The following is a 9,864-nucleotide window of genomic DNA, read 5'->3' as shown; positions in this document are numbered from 1 at the left end:
AATGCAGGTATTATGTAGGCTATATGCCTGCCCATGCATTCATGTTGATTTAAGTGTATAAAATGCTTGGAAACATGGAATCATGAATCCTAGAGAAGTAATCTAAAGAGTTTATTGTTGTCAGTCAGGATGGACTAAGTTATGCTGTGCTAACAAACAATGCCACGATCTTAAAGAACAAAAATCAATAGGTTTATTTTGTGCTTATGCTGCACTTTCACTGCCAGTCAGTAGCAGTTCTTCTGCATATTGTTCAGTAGTTCAGGCTGAGGAAGTTCTAACTGGAAAATTGCTGGTTGTTACAACAGAAGGAAAGTAAAAACATGGGAAACCATGTGTTCACTCTCAAAGCTTCTACCCACATGTGTGACACATTCCTTTCGCTCACATTTTACTAGCCAAACTCAGTCATGCCTGCAGGCAACAAAGGTGGAAATGTGTAACGCGCCAAAGTCTTGGAAGCAACAGTGGTCTTGCACCCTGCTTTCAGACAAAGTCTACAATGATCCTTGTATACCCTCTCATGTGAGCATTTCCTAGATACAGTCTTCAGCAAGAGGACTCTCAGCCTTCCATGTAATGGAAATACAATCAGCAGTTGAAAGCACAGAATTAACTCCACTGGTGTAAAAGCCGGTGCCTTGCTTCTGTCCCAGAGTCACCAGGATGTCCACCAGGGAAATGAACCAAGTTGACTCTGTAGTGAAGAGGCTGCATCAGCATCAGCCCTGCGTCATCCATGGTGATTACATTATCCACATCCATGGTGATGGAGCTAAAATATACAATGATCACACACAGGACATAATGACACATTGTGGATCATGACCTGCCTAGGCCACAGTTTGCCCTAGGGATCAATGACCTAGAACTATATCAGTGAAATCTGTTGAACAATGAAAGAAGAGATTCTCTTACTTCAGTAATTGAGAAGAAAAATGAATTCTCCTACCTCAGTAACTGTGGAAAAAGACTGATTTACCTCAGTACCTGTGAAGAAGAATAGATTTTCCTACTTTAGTAACTGTGGAGGAAAATGTATTTTTCTACATCAGGAACTATGGAGAAGAACAGATTCTCCTACAGAGAAGAGGGATTTTCCTACCTAGGTAACTGTGGATAAAGAGAGATTCTCCTACCTTGGTAACTGTAGAGAAGAAGACATTCTCTAACCTCAGTAACTGTGAAGAAAGATTCTTCTACCTCAGTAACTGGAAAAAATGAATTTTCCTATTTCAGTGACTGGGGAGAAGGGAAAGAAACTCTTACTTCAGTAAGTAGAGAGGAATAGATTCTTCTACTTCAATAACTGTGGATATGGAGAGATTTTCCTCCTCAGTAACTGTGGAGAATAGATTCTCCAATGTGAGGAACTGTGGGAAAGAAAGGATTCTTCCACATCAGTAGCTGTGGAGGAGAGATTCTCCTACATTATAACTGTGGATAAAAATGAATTCTCCTCATTCAGAAACTGTTGAGATGCATGCATTCTCCTACTTCAGTAACTGGAAAAGAATTGATTCACTTACCTCCTCAGTTATGAAAAAATGATAAATTCTACTGTCTTTGGAGGAAGAAAAGATCTCCTGCCTCAGTACCTGTGAGGAATATTGGATTCTTCTACCCCAGTAACTATGGAGAATAACAAATTTCCCTATATCTGTAATTGTGGACACGGAGAAATTGCACTATTTACATGTGGAGAAGAATGGCTTCCCCTATCTCAGTCACTAAGAAGAAGAATAGATTCTGTTACTTTCATATCTGTGGAGGATGAAAGTTTTTTTTTTTACCTCAGTATCTGTGGAGAAGAACGAATTCTCTTACCTCACTAATTGTAAAGAAAGAGAGACTTTCCTATCTCAGTAACAGTGGACAATAATGGATTTTTTTTAACCTCAACAACTATAGGAAGAATAGATCTCCTTTAATAACTGTAGAAAAGAATGAAATCACCAACCTAAGTAACTGCAGAGAAGAGATTCTCCTACCTTAGTAAGTATCTAGAAGATTTTATTATTCTACATCAGGAACTGTGGAGAAGGATACATTCTGGTACTTCAGTAACTATAGAGAAGGAGAGAATCTTCTCCCTCAATAACTGCTGAGAAGAATGGATCCTACCTTAGTAACTGTGAAGAAGAATGGACTGTCTTACCTCAGTAACTGTGGAGAAGAATGATTCTTTTATCTCAGTAAAAATGGGGAAGAACAAATTCCATAACCTCAGTAAAAGGAAGAGAGATTCTTCTATCTCAGTACAGGTGGAGAAGAATGGATTCTTCTAATTCAGAACTTTGAAGAAGAGATTACACTCCTGCAGTAACTGTGGAGGAAAATGGATTCTCCTCCTCTGTGACTTTGTAGAAGGAGAGATTCTTTTACCACAGTAACTGTTGAGAAGAATGAATTCTCCCTCTTCAATACGTGTGGAGAAGAATAAATTCTCCTACCTGCATAACTGGAGAAGGAAGGATTTATTTTAAAACTCAGTAACTGGGAAGAAGAGAGCTCCTTCAGTAACTGTGTATATGAATGAATTTTCCTCATTAGTAACAGTGTGAAAAAAGATATTCTCCTACCTCAGTAACTGTAGTGAATAATTTATTCCTGTATCTCAGTAACTGTGGAGAAGAATGGATTATCCTATCTTAATAACTCTGGAAATGGATGGGTTCTCTTCCTTCAGTAACTGTGAAAATGAATTCTCCTACCTTGGTTATTGTGAGGAGGATAAAGAGTGTTACCTTAGTAACAGTGAAAGAAGATAGATTCTCCTACCTTAGTAACTGTAGAGAAAAACGGAAAGATCCTCCTCACTCAGTAACTGTGCAGAAAAATATTATCTTCCCTTAATTGTTGGGAAAAAGAGGATTCTCCTACCCCAGCAAGGGAGCAGAAGAGATTTTCCCACCTCTGTAATTGCAGGGAGGAATTATCCTACCACAACATCTACAGTGAAGAGTAAATTCTCCAACTTGAGTAACTGGACAAGAATGGATTTTTTAAACTTCAGAAACTGAAGAACAAATTCCCTAATCAGTAACTGCATGAAAGAGGAGATTCTCCTACCTCAATAACTGTGGTAAACAATTTATTTTCCTATGTAAGTAACTATGGAGAAGAATGGCTTCTTTTACCTTCTTGGTAGATGTAGAGAAGCATGAATTCTCCTAGTTGAGTAACTGTGGAGACTGAGGAGGAAGAGACATTCCTCTACATTGGTACCCATAGATAATAATGGATTTTACCAACTCATAACTGTGCAAATGCACAGATTCTTCTATTTCAGCTACTGTGGAAAAAAATACATTCTCCTTCCTTAGTACATGTGGAGAGGAATGGGTTCTCCTATCTCAGCAACTATGAAGAAAAGATTCTTCTGCTCAAGTAATTGTCAAAAAGAATGGATTCTTCTTCCTCAGTAACTTTGGAGAAAGATCTATTCTCTAACCTAGTAACTGTGGAGAAGGGGAGATTCTCCTACCACGGCAACTGGAGAAAGATTCTTTTGTCTCAGTAAATGCAAAGAGGAATGGATTCTTCCACTTCAGTAACTGTGGATAAAAAGAGATTCTCCTACCTCGGTAATTGTAGAGAAAAGTGATTCTCCTTCCTCAGTAACTGGAGAAGAAAAACTTTTCTTCCTTAGTAACTGTGGAAAAGGAGAGAGTCTCCTGCCTTACTATCTGTGGAGAAGAATAGATTCTACTTTGTTAACTGTAGAGGACAGTGCTGCTACCTGAGTAACTGTGGAAGAGATATTCTCCTACCTCAGTAACTGTGGAGAAGGAGAGACTTTCCTTCTTTAGTAACTGTGGAGAAAGAGAGCTCTTCTTCCCTCAGTAACAATGGAGAAGAATGTATTCTACCTCATTAAGCTTAGAGAAGGAGACATTCCCCTACCTCTCTGGTGAGAATAAATCTGGGCTCTTGGTCAGAATAGTATCAGTGTAGGTATCGCCAAGGCTTCTTGTTTGTGTCCCTATGAACTTGGGAATGTGCTGAAATGAGACGTGGTGGACTGGATTGAGAAAGACCGGCCAGGGGGGCTTTGGCGCTTGTGAAGCTTCTCTACCAGTGAAAGGCACAGCTCGGCACCTCCTCTTTCACAAAATGGTGTGGAAGATGATTAGAACTGAGAGCCCCAGTGAAAAAAGAAACTCTTCACATCCCCTGTAAAAGCTGTTGGTGAGAGGTCCCTGAGAGACGTGGGGGGATATCAATACCCTCTCTTCCCTACCAAGGGAACGCACCTTCTGGACATCTGGAGAAGAACCACAATAATACTTTAAAAATCATAGGACCAAAATTGAAAATCAAACCCTCACAGAAAATATGACAAGGCAGAATTGTAGCTAATTGTGGATAAGATGGTCTGCGTTTGAATTATGGCTCTAGCACTTACCAACTGTGTGGCCTTGAGCAAGTTAGTCGACTTCTCTGTGGTTTCAGTTTCCTCAATTGTAAAACTGGGATGATAAAATGACTTGTGCAGTCAGCCTCCTGTGAGAAATAAATAAGATAATGCCTGTGACACACTCAGAACAATGCATGGCACAAAGCAAACGTGCAGTCAGCATTCACTGCAAACAATTTCTCATCCTGAAAAAAATGTTGATTAGACCATGGTGAGCCAAGAGATGAAGGCCATTTTCCTTAAAAAGTCCCATTGGAGGCCTGGCCTTGGTTTCTGCAAACTGAGCAACTAAACAAGCAGAATTGAAGGTGTGCTCTGCCATTGTTCCGCAACAAAGCTTATTGCTGAGAATGGAAGTTTGAGAGAACAACTTTGCCAAAAAGAAATTTCATCACTCCTTGAAATGGCAACCATAATTTGGGGTTTTTAGGAAATTCCCTCAGAAACCCAGTGCCCTATTTTCCTCAGATTACCCCCATTTAGCTATTTGTGCCATACACCATATAAATTGTCATCGCTAAGTCCAAGACATCATGACTCATAGACTGCCTCTTTGTTTTCCTAAAGAATGAAGAGTCCAAGAGGAATAGAGAGGCATTTTTTCATCCACAATTTTTTTTTTTGAGATCCCCAATGTTGTGTTGGGTGCAGGTTATGGAGACAAAGATGTAGGTCATTACCTCCAGGGTCTCACAGGCTGGTGGGAAGGCAGGCCAGGGAACCTGCCTGTAGCAATTGATCCCTGGTATATTCACAGGCTTTGGGCCTGATGGAAAAGAAGGGTGGGAGCTCAGGGACTCAGAACCCCGAACAGAGGGAGGAGAATCCTGAGGGTGAGAGCGTGGAGGGCAGGGCTTCCAGGAGGAAACAGCCCAGGTCAGGCAAATGGTGAGAGAGCCTCTCACATTTGGGAACCATGAGAGTTTCCATATGGCTGAGAGGTGGCTTCATGGGGAAGACATGAGGGAGAGTGGAACAGGGTGGAGGCAGATCACAGAGGGCTCTGTGTAACTTATGCTGGATCTCAGCACCATGGGGAGCCGTCAAGGGAAATTTAGATTGAGCAGAGATCCAACTGGGTTCGGAATATCTCTCTACAGCAGCAGTAAAATACCATGTGGGTGACAAGACTGGGAGCCGGGAGCAGAGGCAGGAGGGTGTGGATGGTTCAGGCCAGGGATGGACAGTGGGGCCGAGGGGAGGAGACATTGGAGTGGCACTGTGTAGACAGGGGCAGGTCTTGGGGACGCATAAGACTGAAAGAAGATGTGGAAACATCCAGGCCCACAGTCTAGGGGTCCAGGGGCTGTGGCCACTGGGGTGCCATTCAATCAAAGACTTCTCCCAAGCCCACCCCAGGTGAAGCCCCTCCCCTGCCTGTGCTGGCTTGCTCCTGGGGGCCAGGGCCTCTCCCTCATTACAACCGCCAAGCTGGACCATCCAAGAAGTAATGTAGCACCTGCCTACCATGACCCATGCCTGAGTTTCCCAGCCTGAGCCTTCATTCGCAAAGCTGTTTCTTGCTTCAAGGCCATTTCTTCATGGTCCTCTCGTTCCTGCGATGCTCAGCCCTGAATTCTTCACCAGACTCCTAACAGTGAGTGATTCGCTCCTCTGTAAACATCTCCTCCGTGAAAGGCCTTGCCCAGTCTCCAAACCTAAATTAAGTCCTCCTGTTACAATACCCTATACTTCGCCTCACATTTATGGCAACGTGGAATTATATATTTCTGTGTGTGGCTGTTTGTTTTATATTTAGCTTCCTTCACCGACCATGATCTCTGTGGGGACAGGGCCCCTGCGCCCCCATGCCCAGGGCAGGCTCTACACTGATGCCTAGAAAACACACGTGCAAAGGCAAAGGCATGAAGTCAGCGAACGAGAGAAGGCTGGATTGGCTCCAGGTTTCTGGCGGTTGACAGTGCCCAGTATCATTCACCAAATGTGGGATAGGCCAGGGGGAAAACACACTGTGAGAAGGAGAGAGGAGCTGTGGATCCGCTTCAGAGCCATCTGGCCCAGGCCCCTCATTCCAACTGACAGGGACTTGCCTGTCCAGATTCAATGTCTCCTATGAGTCGCCAAGCGTACAGGGATCACAGGAGCCTTGGGTTCACAAAGTACGTGGCTCCCCTGTGCAGATGAAGGACCAATGGCCAAAGGAACAAGAGAACCCTGAACCTTCTGTAAGACAAACCCACTAAGTGCTGTTTCCCACTGGGGTCTCCTGCGGAGAAGCCCCTCAGACCAGGAATATGGTGCAAGAGCTTCGAATTCTTTCTCCTGGACCAGTGGTCACCCAAACAGCTATCATTAGCCAGCAGACTTTTGGTCCACAGGAGGTGGATGATGCACTTGGTCCTAATGGGAAGTTTCCTGGATCCGTTTGGTTTGCTGCTGTTGGGAGACCAGGCGGCCACCTTCTTATAGCTGTGTCCTCCTCACATACGTGGTCTCCAGCAGCACCGCCATCCCACAGTTTCCTGACTCTAACGTGTCTGAGGCCCCCACTGCCTCTGGCCAAAGCGCATCACCTGCAGTTCACTCCCAGCTGCCACTCACCACTTATGGAGCTCCTGCCAAAGCAGCTTCCATGTGCTGAGGACAGCAACCTGCACAGTTCACCGAGGCCTGACTCAGTTGCCCTCCAAGGGTCGGGGCAGCTTGTTGAGTGCAGATGGTGAGACGGAGTAGGAGGCTGAGGGGCAGGAGGCCATGCTGCAAACCACAGGTGGATTTCTGCCATTAAGGACAATGCTCTGTGCTGATGAAGGCCTAGTCTGTCACAGTTAGTAATTCTGTAATAACACATTACATTTTCAAAGCATTTGTACATTTTCCAAGTATTTTCATGTTTATTACTCTTTGTTAACAATAACTACAATTTTTTTTTGACCTGAAGTACACTCCTGTGCTGCCCACTGACATTTACTAACTCATCAAATCCTACACACTTATTCTCTACTCACAGGCGAGAAAGCTGAGGCCTGGAGATGTCACACTGATGGAGGTCAGCTAATTCGGGTCTGTCTGACCCAGAACCCACACCCTAAATCACTGCAGGCCACTGCCTTCTCCCCAAAGTGCCCTGAGGGAGATTAAAAAAACTCACCTCCTCCCAATTGAGCCAATGGTCCCAGCAACCATGATGGCACTATCAGGCAGGGCAGGTCCCTCTCTTACTGATGTGAGAGCTGAGACAAGGAGCCCCTCAGAGCCCAGTCTGAAGTTTCACAATGAAGACAGCTAAGTCACTCCCTTCCTCCCTGCCGCTCCCCTCCTTTCTTCCTTCCTTTCCTCAATAATGAAGCATCCATTAGAAACCTGCTCTATGGAAAACATTGCTCTGTGAGGATACTATGAAAGTCTCCTGGAAATCAGGAGTGGTCTGGGCATTTCCAGGGGTGTGTGTGCACACGTGCATATGTGATTCTGTTGACAGCAATATTAACAGTAGAGTAAAAAATAAAGCACCGAATCAGAATTTCTTAAAATTGTTATATATTTCAAACATTTGCACTTAGCATATTAATGCTTTTATATGTAATTCATACCGTTTTATTGGCAGTGTGTCTGGAAATAGGACTAACATTTGTAAGAGTATGTGCCTTTATAGAAATATGGAAAAGAAAATGCTGCCTCTCAATCATGTCATTTTGTGACAGGAGGTAAAACTGCATGGAGAATGAAGTACTGAAAATAAAAAATGGAGGCCCTTCATTAGTATTAGGCCCTGGGTCAGCTTATCTCCACCTCGGAGATTGGCGTCTGCTAGGTTTCAACTCTTCCTCCCAAAGCACACGGCCTCTTGCCTGTTGCCAGCCAGTTGAGTGTCAAGTGGAAGTTCGGAGCCATTGGCTCCATCCCGGCTGCCCACAGAGAGGAAAAAGTGCTGCTAAAGGGATCATGTGTTTGGGGATATGGGCCTGAAAGCACTGGTGGGTGTGGAGAGGGTGGGCTCTGTACAAGCCCTGCTGCCTCTGGCCTGGATTGGGCGTGTGCTGCAAGGTTTGGGTGTCCAGGGCAGTCGACTCTCTAGACAGCACCGTTCAGTGTGTGCTTCCCTCACATCTGTGGGGACTACTCAGGTACAGGAAGCTGTCCCAGGCTCTCTGGACCTCATTCTCCAAATAACAGAATAGTAACGTTGCACAGGTTTATGGGAAGATTTGTGGAAATAATTACATGTCTCTAGTGAATCTGAACTAGAATTCACAAAGGATATATATGGGTTAAGAACCTGAGACTAGTTCTGCCTGTCTTATAAAGGAGCATCTGTATACCATAGTATTGGTGAGATTGACAGCCTTTGCGTGGAAATTGTGATCCCTCACTTCAAATATGCATGAGAGGCCCTAGATCATGCCCTGATGATGCCTGCCATGGTTTCCAGCACAGGCCCTTGACCACACCAGCTCTAAGACGGCACCAACAACGCAGACCAGAGCTTGTTCTTTCAACCACCTGTATGGGCATCATCCTCATGTCCACCTCTCCACCGGCATGTCCACCTCTCCGTCCATGCATCCACCCTTCCGTCGGTGTGTCACCTCTCCATCCACACATCCATCTCTCCACGTGTCCAGGAAACTGTTGCCCTGGGGGCGAGAAAAGTGTAGTTTGTAGCAGTCTACACTAGGCTCACACTTTTGCTGTCTTCACCTTGCTAGTATGGTGGGCCTCGTTGACCCACTCTGGTTGGTCGGTCAGCACACAGCGCCGCGACGGCAGCTCCATGGTAGACGGTGCAGTGGGACCCGGCAAGGCTGGCCGTCCCTCTGGCGGGGTGGTCAGAGCCGCTTCGTGGAAGGCGGACTTCATCCGAAGGGCTAATGTCGCCAGGACTTCCTGACCGGGGAACTGCAGAAGGAGCCCCCAAAACAGTGCAAGCCCCGGGGCTTTAAAGGCGCTCTTCCTTCGGCGTCCCATTTTACAAAATAACATTAATATTAGGTTGATCACAGTTAATCGTTGTTTTGTAGATTGAAAGCATTTGAATATTGACAATTTAATAAAGTTTATATTCTATCTAAGCATAAAAACTTAAAAATTTATAAAGCACCTTCTAGAACAGTCGCTTTGCTTCAAACATTTCAATCCTCAAACCGGCCACGTGACTATGTGAGGGCAGGTATTTTTCTCCCGGCTTCAGGTGAGAAAACTGCCTCCGCTGTGCGCTTCGCTGAGCCAGGGCTGACACAGCTGTGGGGCTGGGGTTTCCAATGCCAGCGCAGAGCATCTCCCGCTGACTCCTGCGGTTGTGAGGCTCCTGGGATGCCCCTCGCTGAAGTGGGTCGGGACCGCATCGGGATCCGGGCAGCCCGGCCTCGCAGAAGGCCCTGGGCCCGGGCCTGCAGCTCTGGCCTGACCCCTCAGAACCGCCCGAGGCTAGCGCGCTCTTCTCGGGTCCTGCCGGGAGCCCCGGCCTCAGCCCCTCGCTCCCT

This window comes from Macaca fascicularis, chromosome 4 (genome assembly GCF_037993035.2).
Source record: "Macaca fascicularis isolate 582-1 chromosome 4, T2T-MFA8v1.1".
Lineage (NCBI taxonomy): Eukaryota > Metazoa > Chordata > Mammalia > Primates > Cercopithecidae > Macaca > Macaca fascicularis.
This window is presented reverse-complemented; position numbering follows the sequence as displayed.